Source organism: Pagrus pagrus, assembly GCF_965226575.1.
Source record: "Pagrus pagrus genome assembly, chromosome: 18".
Lineage (NCBI taxonomy): Eukaryota > Metazoa > Chordata > Actinopteri > Spariformes > Sparidae > Pagrus > Pagrus pagrus.
Genome location: NC_140202.1, coordinates 17685455 through 17703591, shown reverse-complemented (window position 1 = coordinate 17703591; position 18137 = coordinate 17685455). Strand labels below are relative to the sequence as shown.

The 18137-nt window shown below is 43.0% G+C and overlaps 1 protein-coding gene across 3 annotated transcripts in view; it reads left to right on the top strand.

The window, feature by feature from the left end:
- Nucleotides 1-18137, top strand: part of pacrg (PARK2 co-regulated) — a 130384-nt gene that overhangs the window by 20549 nt on the left and 91698 nt on the right. The window lies entirely within an intron of this gene.

Sequence of the window (18137 nt, the reverse complement as noted above, 5' to 3'; positions counted from 1 at the left end):
TGTGATCTTCACACGCTGTTAATAAAAGGGCTAGGGCGCTAAATTTGCCATCAGGGAACGTTGAATGTCAGAATAGGGACTGGGTAGATTCTTTCAATTCCATTAAATAACCTTTTGGAGCGAATCTAAAGCTATTGGGGCCTAATTAAAAGCTTACGAAGATAAAACAGCAACTAGTCCATGTCTAAAATATCTCTGAAAATGCCCAAGAATGTTTTTTATTGATAATAACACTCAGCTCTAAGATGTAGAAGTCCTTCTTCACATCGACTGTTGCTGTCAAACAGTTGTGGTGGTTGAAATTGAAGACTTGATAGGTGCTATGCAAACACCATTTATCGTCATCATTATCAACTCGGCTGAAGGTTGTGATGACAGTTTCTCACATATGCCTGGGTCCAGTGTGTGCTGTTATCCTGTAGGAGGCAGTGTAGATTAACACACTTGAAGGCTTCACCTGTCTCACAGCACCAATCACAGAAGCCATCAATCAAAAACTCTATAAGAACAAAGGACAGTCCCAGCTAAACACAGAGAGTAATTGCATTTGTATTTGTTTTTGTGTTGTATGTGCGTGTGTTGCTACACACAAGGCTCCACAGAGCCATTAGACTCCTGACTGGCACAGTGTGTGTGGGATGGATGCATTCTTCTAATCACCATGTTGCTTTATTTCAGCTCCCACCATGCTGCCAGCTATTCCATAACTTCACAACCGCCATGCAGCAACCACTCTTAATGACATTTATTCATAGTAAGCAATGATAAATGAATCAAACAAATTATACCCTTTTCCTCCCTTTTTTCCCCACTTCAAAGAGAGGAGGAAGGGTGGGTGGGTGAGTGAGCCTTCTCGCTAGTTAGCTGTCTGTCTTCAGGTGAAAACACTGTAAAAGCTCCCTCTGTATGAATTATTTATGTAAAATGTTCAAATGAATCTTTGCATTTGCAAAAAATAATGGATTTCTTTTGTGCTTTGCCCCTGAAAAACTCACTTGTATGAAAAATTGTTGCTGTCACATCCTATGCAGCTGTTATGCTTATTGATTTTCACCAATACTGATACACATGTTAGTCATTTTAAAACCTCCTCCACAATAGCAAAGTTTATCACTCAAGCCCCACTGTACAATTGAACGTGATCACTGAACAAGTGCGGAATGTTTTTTATGAAGCCGCGTCTGTTTTAGGGGTGGGGATACATGATTCCTATATGATCGTTTCCTTAAAGTCTTTATCAGCATTCTGCTTGTACAAAACAGTCCAGGTGGAGATGATTGGCACTCGCTGTGTGCATCTGTTGTGTGGGTTTATATCTGGGAATAGTGTAGCAGAGAGTGTAACCATGATCGGAGTAAGTGGAGAGGGGCTGCTGCATGTTTGCACTGAGCTGCCCTCAGGGCTCAGGTTCAAGACTGCAGCTCAGGATCAATCCCAGTCTGAGAGCTCAGCCCCCTAGCAAATAAAAAAGTCTGGGGAAAGTAAGAAAGAGAGAGAGTCTTTGGGAAAGGAAAATAAATGGCGTGTTGATTTAGTTTTGTGGGCTGAGTACTCAAGCATACAGAGTGTGCGCACGTGTGCTTGTCTGTATATGTCTGTATACTGTATTTGTATATCTGTCTGACGGTCTGCATTGATTAGTATGTGTATTCAGGTCAGGAGTTCAGCTTCCCTCCTACAAAGATGCTGTCTGTATGTTTGCCTCTGTGCAGCAGCAAACAACATGGCCAATACAACCATGAAGAAGACAAACAGGGCTGATTGAATGTCAGAACTGTGCTCTGTTGCACCTGCCCCCCATAGTCAAAGAGTACTGAGCACACCCTGAATACACTTACAGTAAACCATTGGAAGGTAAACTTGGGAAATGACTGCTTTGTTTGCTGGATGACAGAGAGTTGACCCTAGCATGAAGGAAAAAGCTTGGATACGCTGCATTCACTTATCAAATCTTAAAATATATAGCAGATATTTTTATTTTAAATATCTTTTTACATCAAGCAGAAACAAAGCAAGATATGTTTTGTAGTTTATTTCTACCTGTGAAATGTGATGTTATGTTACATGTGTTGGTCTGCAGGTTAATTTGAATACAGACACACTGCCTTCTAACAGCTAGAACAGTCTTGTTGAAAAAGTGGAGTGCTCTAAAAGAAGTTCAGTGTTGGAATATTTCAAAGTCAAGTGTAAATCAAAATGTGTAAATTAAGTTAAAATCAGTAGTGCCAGCAATATCATGTACTACATTAAGAACAAGCACTCTGTCTGAGCCATGTCTCTGCCATGTCTGAAAATGACTCGCAGCCAAAGATCACATCGTTTTTAATGGGCGTCAAGCTCAAAAAAGAAAAATTGAAATCTCTACTCTTCACATAGTTCTTCTTACAAAGCTCACGTTACATCCAAAATGGAATACGCAACTAAAACATGTAGTACACTGTCTTTTACCCAAACACTGACAACATTTGTCCTGTTGTAGAAATACATCAACAAATAAATAATACAACACAAGTTCTCATCCACATCACACCTCACACCTGTGAAAGAATCTTTTTGTAATCCTGATCTGCCACTGCTAATCTTCTGCATGTGTGTCCAGACAACCAGCATTTATTGTGTCCAAAAAGGAGAAGTGGTCATGTGGCTTATGGTCATAAACTTACAGCCTCTATTAGGAAAAGATTTCATCTATGGGGTTTATGGATGAAGAGTAAGAATGTTTTCACACCTGTAGTTAAGTTAATTTGGTCCAGACCAGGGAATAATGATACATTGTTGCATGCACCAAGAGAAATAACCTTGAAGGTATACAGACTGACAGGTAACTGGTTGATTAGACAGTTTTTGTGAAAGTATTCCTGCAGGATTAGTGCATCATCATAATCCACATGGGGAAATCAAACTCCATAGCTGCCTGTACAGCACTTTAATGCTTCTGATGTCTATTTATGTTCTTCTGTGTCACAAAAAGCTCACAAACAAATAGCTAATTATTGGCATTATTAGTATTATTAGACTGTAAGTTGACCGCCTGTTATTAATAATAACTAAAAGGTAGAGACAGGACGAAAAGGAGGCTTCGTGTACAGTAATGATTCAGGACTTGTTAGTGTCGGACAGCTGTCACACACTTACTGCGGACTTTAATGAACTGACAAAATACATGAAGCAGGACACAGCACAGCCGTTTTAACAGCTTGACCTATTAATCAGGGGAAATACCTGCACTGACTTGCATACAGTTTGTGTTACCATGAAATGATTTTAGATGAATTAACTGCTTGGCTACAAAAATCGATTGTAAGAACGCTTCCTGAACAGTTCTCGATCAGCAGATGGATTAATTAATTATATCAACTATAAAAAATCCTCTGGCTGGTCCGGTGGCCCAACACCCACTTTTTCAAGTTTAAGTCTGGTTGTTTGGGGTTCGATTGCCAGCTTTCACACCAGCTCAAAATTATCGCACTAACTGGAAAACGCATCACGGTCTGTTTTAACTGAACCAAACAGGTTAGGTGTGAAAAAACCCTAAACTGTAAGTAGTGACAGCATCCCGGGATGGTCTGTAAACCACTCTATGACTGGAAGGAAATGGTGAATCATTACTGCTCCTGTAGTCTATCATCGAGGTCTTCAACGTTACGCTTTTTAAAAAAAATATTTTTGGTAATATAAGGTTTTAAACACAACTTTTATGAAATGTTTCATGAAATATGAAAATGAGGCCATTGAATGCGTTTTGGGTGAAAACAATGAAAAGTGATCCACAGTTTCGTCCTCAATGATGTGGTGCTGACTGTGTGAATGCACTATAGAGAAATGTGAGTTAGCAATTATAAAAATAACTGTAACAAGGGGTAATTGAAATCAATGTTACTATCAAAAATATTGCCTAATGTGGTTTTGATTAAGCACATGATTAATTGTGAAAACAGAAAACATCAATTTCTAATTATCTGCAATTATTTGTGCAGCCCTAACCATATTTTACGGTTTCAAACATCCTGTGTTGTACATTAGTGTTGGTGGAAGGAGTCTCCTTGTATTTATTTCAATTTGGATGGCAATAAGTAGAGAGCTGGGTCTAGTGTTACTGGATGAATATTTCCCTATCCGCTGTCGGACCAGTCTCTTCCTTTCTTAATAAAACTAATGTAAAGCGAGCCTTTCCTGTTATTGCTGAGTATGACACGCTTCGCAGCATAAAAGAACATGTTCAGCTCTGTGATTTCAGTATGATCCTAAGCAGTGTGTTCTATCCTGCAAACATACATTATTTGTTGAACACAGAGGCTACTGTAGAGGAAAAAGAAAAACGTGTGAGGTCTAAATGACACCGAATTATCAGCCTGGGGACATGCAACTTTGTGTGTGTGTGTGTGTGTGCACGTCTGTATGCATGTTGGTGGATGTGTGGTTTTACAGTGAGCCTATATGAACAGGGAAAATGCAAGTGAACTAAATGTCAAGGGCAAGTTGAAAAAGGAAAGGTTGTATCTGAAAGGTAATTTGGCTCTCTAGAGGTAAAAGCCTCAGCTGTAATGGCGCGCTCAGGTAAAAGCTTTACACATATGGGGAACATGTGCGGCAGATAGATAAGAGAGAGACGAGCGAGTTCCTATCCCTGTATGTGTATTTGTGTTCCTGCGTGGCTGTGCTCGCGTACGTGCATTTGTGTGTGCATGCGCGCGTGCGTGTTTGTGCGTGTATTTGGCCCCTGCCATAACGTAGAAGCCAGAGGCCTGGAACAGCACTGTAATCTACTGTGATCCCCAGTGCCAAAAAGAGAGGGAGATAGAGAGAGAGAGGGGGAGACAAAAAGAGGGTGAGAGGGAGAGAGAGAGAGACAGCTCCAGAGGGACACAGCAATCAGGAGACATGGCAGCCGCTTGGCTCTCAGTTATAATGGATGAGTTGAGGTCCTCCTGCGTTCCCTGTGGGGCTTGGTTTGACTCTCCCATCTCTACCCTCTGCTGTGCTCTGCAGGCTTGCAGCCAAACATCATGCTGCACATATACCCACCTCATATGTACTGTTCACCTCCTAAACAGCCTTGTTTATTTCATTTCATTGATCGCCTATCTGCTTTATCTTGTCCCTTGATCTCCTGTTCAGCTCTGTGTCTCCTGTACGCTCCAGGTTGTTGTTCTGTCCTCTTTATAAATCCTGCCTGTCTATTTCTGCAGGCCTCCACCCTTCCATGTTAACTCCCCCTCCTCCTGGCTCAATCTATTCCCCTTTGTCCTTTTACGTGAGTCTGTCTGGGGGCAGAAGGAAAAAGGCATTTTATAAAAATATCAATGCAAACTTGATTTCTGCACACCCTCCGCCACCACACCAGCCTCAGTCGGCAGAGGGGGCACAGAGATGGGGGGGGGACAATCAATTAATCTGATCAAGCGCTTTAGGAAATGGAGAGCGTAAGCGCTCCTAGGGGACGGATATCCATCTCCTTGGGATGATTGAATTACGCACAGAGTGAGAGTTGGAGAGGAGGGAGGGCTGGAGAAATGAGGTGGTTAGGGTGACCGAGGATGAGGGAGCATGTGCTTGAGAAACGCAGTGGGAGTGTGCACATGATATGAGAGAGAATGAAAGATAGAGAGACACAGAATGAAATAGAGCAAAAGCGAAAGAGTGTGGTAAAAGAGAGATGAGGTCATTGCAGAAACAGCAACGGAGAAGAGTCTTATTCCTCTACTCCCTCCTTTTCCCCCCATCTTACCATTTAAATTTTTATGTGTCATACCTTATGTTTGATAACCCTTTCCCTTGACAGATATATTACATGGCATGGGTACATCATATTGCTTTGGAGTCAATTCACAGCTGATTGCTGCTTGTGACAAATGTGTCATTTATTTCATGGGAATGGTCATACAGTGTGCATATGAACCAGCAGTATGAAGGACTTTATGGCAAATTTATGGCACATATAAACTGAATTTATCATATTATCATACTGAAGTGAATGATTGACAAGGGCTTACCGTAACATTGTGCTAATATCAGTTCTATACAGAAACTAACCCATCTAAGAATAGATACTGTACCCAGCCAAAAGTACAGCAGAGTAGCACTTTCACAACAGCTGTTTCATTGAAATGCCTCAGTAAGTGAGCTCTTCCATTGTTTTTCAAGTTGCACAATATGGTGCAACATATTGCTTAGAAATGCACTGCTCCTTCCGAATGCCAGACTTTTTGCAGAAAATGACCATCCCTTCTCCTTCTGTTGAATGCATACCCTACCTTCTCTTCTGCTCGATGTGAATGATCTCTTATCTGCTGTGAGCACTAGAGCTTTGTCAGGGAACCTTTGAATAGACAGAATAAAATGGGGTTAACCATGCGTTTTCTCCAGCTCCCTGGCTGAAAGCTGGATACTCTGGGGGGATAGTTCTGTGTCATAAGGAAAAAAGATGAAACACAATAAGAGGAGAGAATATGAACAAGCCCCCCTGGGCTTTCTCTGAGAGGAGAGAGAAGAGGGAAGGAGGGAGTTTAGATTAGAGAAGTGGAAAAAGCACCAGGCGTTCTCACTGGAAAAAAAAAAAAAGAGAGATGAGAAGAGAAAGAGGAGTGGAGGAAGGAGGTGGAAAGCAAAGGCTTCCAAACAAACAACACTGGCTAACCATCAAGGCTTGCATGGACTGCCTCCCCAGAGGGAGAGAATTGTTGGATGACTGCTGGGAAGGAGCCCGATGAGCTGCGCCACTGCCATGCTGCTGGTGTGACTGCAGGAATGGTGGGACTGTTGGAACGGAGACATCCTGCAGAGAGAGCTTGTCTGCGGATCTTGAACTGCCACACCGCCCGCCGCCCACAGCCATTATTCATAGCAGACGAACGCCACATGAAGCTGATGATGGTTGTTTAGCCTGTGGGCCTTCCACTCTTGCTGTGGTATGAGACAATAGCAAAAAATGGATTTCTGGAGAAAATAGAAGATCGTTGGAGGAGCTTTTCCTTTTGAAAACGGCTTAGATTGTGAATCAATTGCAAACTGTTTAGCTTTAGTGCTGTCGGTATGGAACAAAGTGACCCAGCTCCTCTCTGTGGCCCAGAGTTACATCCTAAATTTGTTGTCATGACTTCAATTTCCAGCAATAGTGAGTTTTCCACATGCAATGCTTTGACTGGAGGCCTGCTGCTTTCCCAAGATCATCTCTTCTCAAACCAGCATGCCACACCTTCTGAGGTCCTTTCGCCCGTTCGAAGAAAAACCCCTCTAACACCCACTAACATCTGATGTTTGGTTTCCCTGGGAAAGGTACAATTGGCATTCATACCCAGGTCAAATGGCTGCAGTAGTTACAAGTGTTTATCAACTCCAGCTCTGACCGGCAGTGATAGAAACATGACATGACACCTGGTTGGACACGCTAATTTTCGCCCCTTTACCGGCGGGATGATGAGCTTTGAAGTTAAGGATGTTGGCGCGTGAATAGTTTTCATTCCGTTCCCATCCAAGCAGCGCCTGAACATCGTTCAGATGGTGTTTGAAAGATAGACTGAAGTAGAAGACATAAAAAAGTAACCACTGCACTCTACTGCTCCTTGTTTTCAGGCACGTCCGAGGTGAAAACAGGAAGGCAAACTCGTCTAATGGCAATAGGAAAGGAGTCAGTAGCCTATATTTAGGTTTACCTGTGTTAAAAAAAACTGATTATATGCGCTTATTGTGGTATAAAATAGTGTAATAGACATGCAAAATGAGCTTTTCATACTGTGTTGTAATTTTTGTAACACTGTGCAGTCTCTCATCATGAGGCCCTTGCCTTCTGTCACACTGTTACTTCCTCTCCTGATCCCTGAGCTCACATCATCCATCCCTCTGGACATCCTGTTGATCCCAGCTCCACTACTGCCCGACGCAGTCTCCCACACCTCCAACCCCAGCTGCAACCGCTCACAGCTGGCGCCCCTGTGCAGATGGCGACTAAAACAAATGCACACACGCTCTCGAAGGGAAACACAGGACTGTGACTCCTTGTAGGCAGATGGGAAAAGCCGTGGATAGCTGGGGGTAAAGAAGGGAGAGCGAAGTGATAGATGACATCACGGCGAAGTGCGGGAAGGAGATTGTGGAAGGGGCAGGGTGGCTACCAAATTAGACAGAGACAGAGGACAAGACAGAGAGGGACATGGCTCGTCTGCCAAGGCTACAAATCATGTCCCTGAATGCAGCACCCGTCCTGTCACCCCTCCCTTCCACAAAATAAGCCAGAGATCTATTGATTGGCACTCGTATTTGCTAGCGGGCTCCAGCTCAAAATGGAGCCTTTAATTAACTTAATGGACCGGCTGCAGCTGTGTGTGAGCCAGAGAGGGAGGAATAGAAATAGATAGATAGAGGGAGAGAGAGTGAGAGCCAGCATAAAGAATAAGTGGGGTTAACTGCAGACCCCTTCTACTATCAGTCAGGATGGGCAGGGCAGACACAGGGAGAAGGAGGTGAGATTGAAAGCGGTGGCGTCCTCTCTGTTCTGTACCCAGTTGGGCTGGGCTGGCAGGGCTGACGGTCATCGACTACTGAGCCCTGCACAATCATAACATTGTGACTTAAAAGGCCCCCCCACCAGAGAGGACAAAAAAGTAGTGTGTCCCCTCAGAGTTGCCGTAAGGCAGGAGTTGTTTGAAAAGAATTCTGTTGCTGCTCAATGCACTAACATTACATTTCCACATCCCGTTTATTATTTTCGTATTAAACCTGCCCAGTTAGGCAATCCCAAAAGACTCGGGGACATTGGTGGCTGCAGTGTTTCTTTTGTGCTTGCCACTGTAAGTGTGTTTCTCTCAATTGTGCCATTGTTATTTGCATTTTCTAAGCTAAGCTTCCTCAGTATAAATAGCTGGCTAACTTTGTTTCATTGCATAACAGCAATGTTATGGACATGTGGTGCAAAGACGTAGACCCTTATATACCCGTCACAGGGATGTATGTCCGACGCTCGCCAGGCATGAATGTGAGAGTTGATCTGACGCCCTTCTCTAGAAACGGGAGACGGTTTTGTCAGCTTGTCCCCCCAATATCATTGAAGATATCGCGATGTCTTGTTGGGATATCATCTTGTGCCAGATCAGTAGAAGTCACCCAACCCTAGTACCCATCTTAACTCTTGGTACCCACTATTGTTTACTTTTCCCCACACAGATCAACAACCAATAGGGATTTCTGCCGTGTCTGTGTTGGTATGAATGGGATATATCTATGATCCCTCTTCAGATGCCTTCACTCCACGCGCTCAGTCAGCAGTCACCCCGAACAGCTACGTCTCTGCCAGCAAGACCCGTTTCTCATACTTCTGCCCGCTCTCCTTCACCCGCCACTTTCTCTCTCCTCCCTTATGCACCATTCTCATTCCTGTCCACTCATCCATTCTGTCAAAGGTTAATTGGTTTGGAAATGATTCGATTCATTCTGGACGTTAATGCTGTTATCATGCTTTTGTTCGAAAAAAAAAGAGAAAGAAAAACTACCCCCCACATGCACTTAAGCCTAATTTAAAATAAAGGAGAAAAGAAAAAAATCCAATTTAATCTTTTTTTTTTTCTTACTCCGGCCCAGGCTTGTCCCCACAAGTCTTTTCCTTTAAATTACGGCAGAATTTCATTACCTTGAAAGCTTTTCTGCCCCCTCCCTCTGCTCCCCTCCCTGTCTCCAATACTTTGAATGGATCAGGACTAATGTCTTTCTTGTAACCTCAAGGTCGGAATATTTGGATCCGTGGAAGCGCTCAAGGGTCCCTGTGATTAATGCACTGTACAAAGTACCTTGGAAAAATGCGGTAGCTGATGGCGGCACAGAGTGATCAGTTGTGCGCCCCCACACACACACACACACATAGACACACACAGATACGCAGACACACAACTACATCTGCTGGCTGTAGTTGTAGATAGAGGTGCCCCCGTCAGTGCCCTTGATGTGGATCATGGGAGGCATTCATATTCAAATAGGGTTACCTAGAGGCCCTCTCTCAATTCCCCCCAACAGGGCCATACAGTGCTTCCATCCCCAAAGAGCCTTATGCTTTTCTCTCCTCAGTATGTTACATCTTTACTTACATAGCTTTGTGGGACACAACCAGGTTATCATTTTCCTCAGAGCTGCTTATAGGATGACGGATTTTCATTGGAGCAAATCATTCTCAGTGGAGTTACTGTATGAAGTCCAATTGCACCGGAGTGCAACAATTTATGTTTTCATTTACTTATTAGTATGCCTCGTCAGAGAATTAATTTGATTACCTCTAAATGAAAAGAGAGATACTGTTTTCCCCACTCTGGTATCTACAATAAAACAGCCCCCGCCTGATTACTACTGTGCTCTTGATGTTTTTTGTTGACACGGCTGCGATGTCTGATAAAAATGTGATTTTCTCTGTTTCTGCGGCCACCTTGCAGAGGTCCTCGTAGTGGCTGATATGCATGCTGTCCACGCCCTATTGATCAGAGACACAGAGGCCTCTGTATTGAAGTTGTTTGCAGAGCTACAGATGCTATCTGCACTTTTGTTAATTATTTACATTCGGTTCCGCAAATCTGATCAATAGTTAATTGAGCCAGCGGGAGCTGTCTGAGTGAAAAACAAAAACTTTGCAGAACCGAGGGACAAAATCTTCAGCGCTGCCAGGACTATTTTACCGCATACTCCTAAGCACAATGATGTTATATTGAGGTTACTGGTTTAAAGACAAAGGGAGAAAGCCAAGAAGATGCATCGAATGGCCTCATACTCTAGTCAAGTCTTCGCCCTCTTACAGCAGCAATAATTCTAAACGGTAACATTTTAAGGGAGTAGAACTCATGGCTATTCTCCTGATTGAAGTGCCATTTAAAGTGGCAGGTGGCTGACTAGAATACAATAGTGTTTGTCTCTGGTGGGCTGTAGGGAAAGAGAGGTCTGTGAAGTCCAGGGGCTGTATTTATCGAAGCGTGCACAGAATCGAGGTGTATGAGCTGCCCATACGCACAAGATAGTTAATGAAGCATGCATATGGACCCCTGTAAGCAGTAAACAATAATAAATCCCACCTGTTCTACATCTGCTCATGCTTGAACATGCTAATTTGCAAATATATTTTCAATGCAGGTTTCCATTGCAGGTTTTCCTGCATTTGATAATGGACTCCCTAAAGGCAAAGATAGCAGTGACCTCATTAAATGTTTTCCAATGTCCAAGTTGTCCTGCATGTCAAAAGTACTTCAATAGCTTGTCAGTAATCAATGAATTCGTTGAGTCCACATCTGCCTGATTATGAAGCCATTGACAGCAATTGTTTGATCTCCTAATTTGACAAAATATTGTCCTCTGTCGGCTTCAGCAGCAGGAATGCCTATAACTGGTTCATCAGCTATTCATGAGATATTCATCAGTGTGTGAGATACACAACAGCTGAATTCCTGACACCCGCCATGTGCAATAATGGTGTTAGAAATATATATCAACATGCAGATGATACCATTTTACACATGTTTCTACCACGTTTCTTTCCACTTAACATTGAGAAATAAAAGTATCACGTGTTCCATAACTTAGTACTTGTTGCAGCTAGAGAAATACATTATGAAAAAAAATTATGATGATTATGATGAAAAATGTACATTTGAATACAGTATCATATATTTGACCTTGGTCAACCCAGACCAAAGTTTGGCTTTTTGTGTATGAACAGAAACAGCTTCCCTCTGAGCTGTAGGCAAATAGGCTAAGGTATGGGGATGTAATTTAAAGGCATTTTGCAGCTAGCAATCGGAGAATAACATGTTTCATCAAGGCTTGGGATACAAAAACTCAGGATATGATGATCGAGGTGGATTTACTTTGTCTGGATAATCGTGAATCGTGATAATGGTGAATATCCTTGAAAAAGCTTGACAACGAACATCCCTCTGATTTCCTTTTTTTTTTATTGCCTCAGAGGAGAGGATGTCATTAAAAAACCCTGCCCACCATTTATTTATCTTTATTTAGGAAGGGAGACCTTATAATTCATGATTACCATTTTTTTATTATTTTTAAGATTGTTTGATTGTTTTTCACAAAAAAAGATGTCCTGTCTTTGATGCAATAGAAATGCTTGTTTTTCAAAAAAATCAAAAAAATAATTACCGCTTTCGCACCTGGCAAAAAAAATGAAACACAGCTCGGGGCCGGCTGACAAATGCTGTGAGCAGTGTTTCACTTATGATAAGAACTGTGGCAGAGGTGAAGAAAAAATAGCTTGACCTTTAAAAAAAAAATCTGACAATTTGCAACACACAGACATTATTGCCACAGCTGGGGTGCAGAGTACTTCACTGTCATCCATTGATGACAAAATAGCAGCAATTATAGGCTGAGCCAACCCTGAAACGCATCATTCGTGATTGGTGACAACTCTGTCAACCACACAAGAGGCTCGACCAAAGAGGTGAGGAAATTATATACCAAAACATTAGAGTTCAGCACTAAGTTGGCTTAGAAAAGGAAACTATATGAGAAGAATATGTAAAAAGATGCACTGCTAGCCTAAAGGAGGCCCTGGAGGAGGTCAGTGTACATTTAAAAGAACAAAATTACACCTTGAAAGCAGCTACCTACATCTTTCCTTGAAATAAACAAAATGCTAGACTCTGCTACTAGGTATAAATAAAACTCACCTGAAAATGCGGGATTATCCCATGTGTCTTAGCTGCACTGAATCAACAGAATACCAATCAATCTGTCAATTATGCTGACATGATTGACAATTGTGTTTGAATTTGTAGAGAGATGATGTCTAGAAATGTGTACACAAAAGCTGTCAGTACACTTAAGTACTGAGGCCTCCACTTTCCAGACAGCGGGAGCAGAGGAGTGATGAAGCAGGCCCCGGTGTATTAGACTTTGTATGTATGTGTGCAAATGTGTGCTTGTGTGTCTCTTTGAGTGATTGAGTGACAGAAACTGATTAAGGTATGCAGCACCAGCTCCATTTTAGTAATCTGTGCTGCCACACCTCAGGGGACGAACCGTATGCGCCTGGATTTGGCTGTTAATGCTGCAGGGCCCATAATGCATTATGAGGAGAAATTCATCTCATTGTTTCTGTTGCCATTTACCAGTTTGAACGCCATTGTTAACTGTCCGACGTGTCAATGACTAATCTGCCTGGGTGTTCGACCACCACACCTTGTATTGGCTTAGGCGTTTCCTTATCTCGCTTCTGTTTCCAGCCTGTCACTGATAAGAGAGAGGGAAGTGAGGGAGGTGTATGTGTGGAGCTGGGGAAATAAGTAAAAGGGTAAGAAAAAGAGAATGGTGGAAAAAAATATTATATATTGAGTGTTAGACTGAAAGAGAGAGAGACAGAAATAGGGCATGATTAAAGAGCGAGGTCTCTGTGGTGACACTCTTCCCCCTTTTTCTGTTTTGTGGTAGGTAGTTTGTTGAACACGCTACATTGTCATTGTCTTATTTCATGGGAGCAGATAAACAGCGTCTCACTTGTCCTCATCTTCTTGGGCCGCAGGCTCGCATAAAGTCTTGAGAGAAAATACAATACATCGGGAGCGCCCATCCATCCTCCAGCATGTTTGGGATAGTCACTTCTGTTTTGATTTGTGTGTGTAAAGAAAGTGCACGCACACACACTCGCACAAGGCACCAGTCTATATTTCACAGCGTAAGGAGGAAGGCTCAGTAATTTGTGTTCAGCTGGATGAGCAATGGAAGAGGCGAGCAGCGTGGTGCCAGCCCATGACTCCAACTTCAATCTGAGTCTGACCTGACCCAGCAGTATTGCTAAATCTGACTTGTTACATGACGGGCGCTCTGGCTCACCTCGCCTCGCTGAGACAACCTCTGGCCGCAATCTGGGTGTCTTTGTCAGCTCAGAGCGGCCCGGCCCCCGGAATCGCTGAGGTGGTGGATTTTCCTCTCCTCCCTCACTCAATCTCACCCCCCCACCCCCTCCCATCTTCCTTCCCAGCATCCCCCAGATCAGCATTTCTTTCTTTGCTGTCACCCATTCACACTCCCATGGACCTGAAGCTTCTTTCTCAACACCAGGGGACAGTAGTCTAAAGATGGAAAACCGCTGGATCATGTTCTTACTGGCAAGTAGCGGCATATGCACCTCACCTTATCCAGTTCAGTGACCTGGCAGAAAAACTGAATAAAAAAAAAAAGAAAGGAAAGTATGACAAAAAAGAGGAGGGGAACGATGAGAAAGAGAGAATGAAACATACACACACAAGAGCTTGATTAAGTGGTCTTTTAAATGCGCGAGTGGGTAGCAATTCAGCAGCTCTTTAGTCTCGGGAGGACCTGTCTCAATTACCCTAATGAGTCAGAGTGACTCTGGCTTCCTAGGACAGTGATGGGAGACAGGGAGCCCTGCAAGGCCATACATGAGAGGCTGGAGGAGCAAGGGCCATAATGTGTGTGTATTTGTGTGTGTGTGTGTGTGTGTGTGTGAGAGCAGTGCAGGATGTGGATGCCCTGTGAAGATAAATGGAGCGTGCCGGGTTCCCAATGAGCCAGTGTTAGCTGGCGGTCTGACACACAGTGACCTCCCACTGTGCACATCACTTTCTCATCTGGGCTGTCAGGGAATTGCAGTTAACCCCAGTGTGCCCTGAACCTTGGCCTTCGCTAAACCAATACATATCTTCAATAAAGGCCTGGCATGGAGAATGCTCATGTTCGGATATTTAGACCTTCCTCTATTCTTATCCTGCCTCGTGAAGAGAGAATTTAATAATTTTGCGTTTGTGACCGGGAAAGTCTGATTGTTGTTATGAGCTGTGAGTCAAAAATGGTGCCAGTTTTCTGGTACAATGCATTTGGCTTTCTGCTTCTGACACAAGGTAATAGAAGCAGCCTCTGTGCTGTACATTAACCTTTCCCTCAACAAATGCACAAACATGTCGTAACCTGCACTTTTGTGGAAGCTGCTTGCACAGTGTCATCATCACCATTACCCTCATGCACCCCAGCATTCCCCTTCACATGACATTCCATTAGCAATTCAACACACAGCCACTCAACACCCTGTGGCCTCTCAGGAATACATGTCAGTGTAAGAGCACCGGGCTGTACAATTACTGTGTGTTATTCATACAACCCTTCTCCATATTCACCAGTACATGTTCACTCACCACACACACCCCATAAACATTCAGCATTCTGGTTATTGTTCTAGTATTCTATCCGTCTTAAAGCGAAATACAGTGTCTTCTTGGATTTAAAGAGAACGTGTATTCTACATGAAATGGCTTTGTTATTCATACACTTGATTTCTAGTGTTTTTTGCCCCGTTGGTAGATGGGCCACAGAATTACAGAATAATAAACAAACAAAATGAAGGCTCGGTTAGTTACAGGTCCGCCACAAAATGGTAAACAAAGTCTAAGAACGTTGGAATTGAGGCTACAAATACGCATAGGAAAATAAAATATACTATATATCCTAAAATGCTATTAAAGCACACTGGAATCCCTTTATCGTGTATCTTGTTTAAAAAGAAACATTACAATGGAGCTTTCAGTCATGGTGACAGGCTTAGGAGTTTTTGTAAAAATGTGCAAATCAGGAAATCAGAGGACTGTACGGTATCAAGCTTTTTCCAAGTCAATTATCCCAATTATTCTGATTCATGGTTATCACAATAAAGGAAATTCACCAAGAACAACTTGTTCTGAGTGTTTTTAACCCAATCTGCGATAAAATCTGATATCCTCCCACCCCAGGGAAGTCATTGTTGTCGGAGAATTATGTAAGTATGCTCCTTTTTTCAGTGTTTTCAGTGTCTACCTATTGTCCAGTCTCTCTCCTTGACTGTTTGTTTTGACACTTCCAGCTACATTGCAAGATGTCTAGCAACTTGGTTTCGACTGATTCTACTCTGACGGCTGCATTATCTTTGGTCTAATCAGTCAAACTTTCCTCATGACCAGAGTTTAGTCCATGACAAAATATCACAGACAAAACACAAAAGGCTGTATTTCTGTATCAATGGACCCCAGAGGATTAATCTTAGCTAATCTTGTGCTATTCTTTTCTAAAATCTCCCCTTGCAAACAACACACTTAATGTGATAATCTGACAAGCCAATGGCACCCTCCTCAAGCTAAAATTTTAACATAAACACAACAATTTTAGGCAATGTAACAGGCTCATTGTTTTGTTATACCTTGTTCAGGTCAGACCTTTTTAGTCCCCTCTAGGCTCTAAAGCTAAGTAAAATAAATTGTTTATTCTACTTAACTTTAAACTTTTAGTCTTGTTTTTTTCTCAACTATTGTTTTTATCCCTGTATTTTCTGCTACCCGACAAAGTGTTATTGTGGGGCCAAAGCCCTCACTGATAGCCACGTCACCTTTCACTTTCAATTGCTGCAAAACAACTGAAATCATTTGTCATTCTTTCTGGGCCACTGAGTGAAATATGACTCATAGGCCTCAGAAATGTTGAAATTGAAAAAGCACATTGGCACATAGTGCCTTTGACTGAAATCTCCTCCCTCTCCTCCTTCTCTCCTCCACACTCTCAGTCATACAGAAGAAATGGCTTCCATTTAGACACTCCTAACGGTCTCTCTTAATGGCTCTTTGTGATAGAAGTTATTTATGACAGGATTAATGTTAATCTGTCAGTCTGGGGAAAAAATTCTGCCCATGAAATGGCCATTCCAAAAGGCTGCTGACTACCAGAATGCTCCTCCTCTTATAAAGGAAATAGAGAAAAGTTGTATGCCAAGGCTAGGGATGATTTAGCTCATTGCCGTTAAGTTGGGGTTTGAATTGCAATACAGCTGGCAGAGCTTGGCTTTAGGTGCGAAAATGTCAATAGCCAAGAGTGCCGCGTCTCCCTTGTCAGCCCTGACGGAAGACCAACGACCAGCCAGGCTGCCATTCGTCTTCCTGAGTGAGATTTCTAATAACCGTAATGGCTGTGGCAATAAATTACCAGCAGCCTGTCACAGAGAACATAGTGCAGCATTTAAATCTAACAAAGAGCACCCGCTCCCCCTCCCTGTTTCAGCCCGATTTTATTCTTAAAACTTAGTGACTCCCTCATTCCCCTAAGGAGCACTTTAAGCTAATAGTGAATAGCCAAACCCCATCGCAGAGCTCAAGTATATCACGTCCTAACTGGACAGAAAATCCTTGGCTCTCCTCTTCCCCAACACTAAAGTAGAATATTTAGCACGTCCCTGGTAGATTTTTTAAAATGTAAAGTGGTTCATGCTATATTACCAGATAACTGTTTGAATTATGCAGCAATGTCCTAACTGCATTGGTCACCTGTCTGCTGGACTCCCACTTTAGTGAAATAACAAATTAAGGCTGATGGCTGATTGGAGCGAGATGTCATCTTACCCTTGACCCCATCATCATTTGCCCTCACATAAGCCAGTGTTTTTCCATCCCCCTCCCATGGAGTCGACTGCAGCCCCCTCTGTGAGATGAGCGTGCTCAGTAATTGGAGCAGTGGGAGGCGATTTGTTCCCGTCCTTTCCTTCGGTAGCAGCAGTTTGCCGGTGGGCAGCCCATGGAGCTATGCCATCCTGCCATTTGTCAGACAGGGTGCAATTTCCCGGTCATCTGTTTCCATCCATATCTGAAGGTGAGGAAGAAAATGGTGAATGATGGAGGCTTTAATATGGCACCTCATACTGTAGGTGCTTACTCCTTGTAGCAACAGGGCAGACTCGCACACTCACACCCTTCTGGCAAATACCGCAGCACAGTGCTCATGGTCTTGAAATGCTCACTATTTACAAGTGACGCATTTCTCAGTAATGTGGGGATCTGCTGTTTTTGTGAGTAGACCTGTGGTGCGCAGATGGATGGAGGATACGTGCCTCTGGGAGGGTGTGTCATGTTGAAATGAAAGCTGCCTAACACGAAAGATTTGCCCCTTAGCAACAGGCGAGAGATTCCAGTCGTATTTGCCTTAACCTCTCGTTACTGTAGCTCCCCGAAGCAACGTGTATGTGTAAGCTTCTATTTCCACATCTCCCCGTGACCGACCAGAAAGGCGTCGTCCAAGGGTTGGAGAAAAGAATTTACTTTGAAACGGACCTGCTTTGGTGTTGTGTACTTCACAGTGCTCCATGTGTTCAGAGCTGTTTTCAACAGTGGTTTAAAACAAAGTAATCT